The sequence below is a fragment of the Octopus bimaculoides genome, chromosome 18 (assembly GCF_001194135.2).
Source record: "Octopus bimaculoides isolate UCB-OBI-ISO-001 chromosome 18, ASM119413v2, whole genome shotgun sequence".
Lineage (NCBI taxonomy): Eukaryota > Metazoa > Mollusca > Cephalopoda > Octopoda > Octopodidae > Octopus > Octopus bimaculoides.
Window position 1 is genome coordinate 44603489 of NC_068998.1, and position 2910 is coordinate 44606398.

Here is a 2910-nt window from a genome sequence, read left to right on the forward strand (position 1 = left end):
TATATATATATATATATATATATATTCACACCAACACACAAATGTACATACATGGAATCGCACATACATACAAATTTCACATACGTACACGTATCTATGCACACATGTTGTCATTTAGTTTTATCCCCAGATTTCTTCCCAGTAGACAAAGAGCCAGTTTCTAACCGAGATTCAACGCTCCTTGACTGGAATTTAAACAATATCAGCAGAGTATTTTTGTATGTCTATGTGTATACGGTGGTCCAAAGTCTTTGTCACTCCTCTATCGAAAATTACTAAAAACAATAGAGGAACAATATGATAATCTTTTTTACTCAATGCACAACGCCCAAAATTTGTGGGGAGGGCGCCAGTCGGTTATATCGACTCCAGTATGCAACTGGTACTTAATTTATTGACTCCAAATGGATAAAAGGCAAAGTTAACCTCAGCGGAATTTAAACTCAGAACGTAAAGACAGATGAAATGCCGCTAAGCATTTCGCTCAGCGTGCTAACGTTTCTGCCAGTTTGCCACCTTAGGAGCACTATAATAATATCAAACACATTTACTGGTTTTAGTATATACAATTTCATTGACATGTATGCCATAAGGTCTGCAAATTTAACAGAGGTCTGAAAAGACATTTCAAGCTCCACAAAGATCAGAACTGAACTGCAGCTAATGGTGGACCAGATCGTATATGCAATCTAAGTGGGTGTCTTTTCAATATATCGTCTGGTTTAAAAAGCCAGATCAGATGCCATGGTGGATCTAAGGCATAGGTTCTCAAAGTGGGCACTACCGCCCCCTGGCGGGCATTGAGACGGTCCAGGTGGGCGTGGTGCCTAAGGCAGTGGCAGGAGTGGGGACGGTAGAGAAAAAAAGAGGCGTTGGGAGGAAAGCAGTGGATTAGGGGATGCTGTGAATTTATTATCATAAATCATTTCAGGAGAAAATAACGAGCATTTTCATGGTAGAGTTGTTTCCCTTTGATCATAAATTTTCATCGCTTTCAGAAACTCTTAATATATAACGGTTCTTTTAATTTCTTTTATAAACGTCTATAGGAAACGCATGATTATCATCACCTCTCAGACTTTCACATTTTATTTACAAAGGTTCTTGTATCCTGTTGAAATATATATATCAATATAATTGTGTTTAGAATCTTATTTTTGTTTCATAATCTATTTAATTTATTGTTGTTGCATTATTTAACCTCAATTTGGGTTTAGAATTATCTTTAATATCTTAGAGGTCGAATAACTTCAACCGCGACCATTTTTCAGGGAATCTGTCAACAATATTAATAAAGAAAGGAACTTATCTTGAGACCACGGTCACAGCTTCGTGCAAGACCCAACAATCGTTGAACTAGATAAGGGATTAATTAGCTCTCCGTAGACCCATAATCAAATGCGTCCCATCATGACAATAACATCATTTGATTGAGCATGACGTACCTAGGAGTAGATTATCCAATGTGTCCTGATTTTAAATTTGTGTCTTGCAGTAGATTTGATAATTTCTAGCTTGAGGTTCCCGCCTTGGTTTATGCATTAATGGTCCAGACGGAGACATAGATTTAAGCTGCGTGACTTGTGAGCTTCTACTGTATTATTATTATCATTAAACTTATCATTATTCGTTGTTGTTGTTGGCCCTCCGTCGCTTACGACGTCGAGGGTTCCAGTCGATCCGATCAACGGAACAGCCTGCTCGTGAAATTAACGTGCAAGTGGCTGAGCACTCCACAGACACGTGTACCCTTAACGTAGTTCTCGGGGGATATTCAGCGTGACACAGTGTGTGACAAGGCTGACCCTTTGAATTACAGGCACAACAGAAACAGGGAGAAAGATTGAGAGAAAGTTGTGGTGAAAGAGTACAGCAAGGTTCGCCACAATCCCCTGCCGGAGCCTTGTGGAGCTTTTCTTGCTCTTCTGTCTGTTCTCCGCGATCAACAACTTCAGATTCTATGATTCTCTCCATCGTCCTTCCAACACACATAAACTACATCATTCAACTGCTTCCTTTTCAACTCAGCAAGCATCATCCATTCCTGTGACACATCCATCCTAGTTTCGTTATATCGCTTTCCCCAGTACACACTTCAGCAGACATCTTTAATGCCCACCTGTTTGTTTAATCTCACAGATGTTTATTCAGCCTCTTATGCCCTATAACATTAAAAATACAGTAGATTATGTTTGTTTCCTCTTGCCAACCATCACAGATATTCAAAATTCTAAATCTTAAACCTCACATCACACATTACGCCTTAACTCTCATTCAAACTTTATGCGTCAGCTACTGCCTTCCATAGTAAACCCTTCACTCAAACTTTATGCGTCAGCTTCTGTCTTCCATAATAAACCGCTCACTCAGCTCTTTTGTGTATTCTCACTGACGCAAATTAACATAACATATCCAAACGATCATATTTGATTCTTTACTCGCTATCATCCACAAACCTTCTCTCTTCAGTATCTAATATCTCTCTTTCAAGCAACATCACATTTAAGACACATACTTCTTGCACACGGCTTACTGCAGGAAAACGATGATTGACAACAGGGGAGGAAACTCTCTGACTTTCTGCAATTCATTTCTTACTCTAACGACTTCGGTCGTTTTACAGCCAACTCCCACACTGTTAAGATCATGGCAGCGACAAAAATTGCATGCATGCATGTGTGCGTGCGTGTGTGTAATCATATATGTATCTCTCTCTCTCTCTCTCTCTCTCATATATATACAGAAAGTGTGTCAATAGCCAGCTAGAGGAGGTGTTCTCCTGGGGCTACAAGCTTCCACCCTTAGTGGTTAGCCACATTTAAGTGGCGAATATACTTCGTTGTCGTGCAGCTATTGTTTATACCTCGTTCAGAGATTTATTATTGCTTATATATATATATATATATATAT

The 2910-nt window shown here is 39.2% G+C and overlaps 1 long non-coding RNA gene across 1 annotated transcript in view; it reads right to left on the bottom strand.

Annotated features, from left to right (window-relative positions):
* The window catches only part of LOC128249855 (uncharacterized), a 40757-nt gene extending 38801 nt beyond the window's left edge, over positions 1-1956 (bottom strand). The window contains exon 1 of the long non-coding RNA XR_008265976.1: positions 1446-1956. This is a non-coding gene — a long non-coding RNA (uncharacterized LOC128249855). The remainder of the gene's footprint in view (positions 1-1445) is intronic.
* Between the last annotated feature and the right edge of the window lie 954 nt (positions 1957-2910).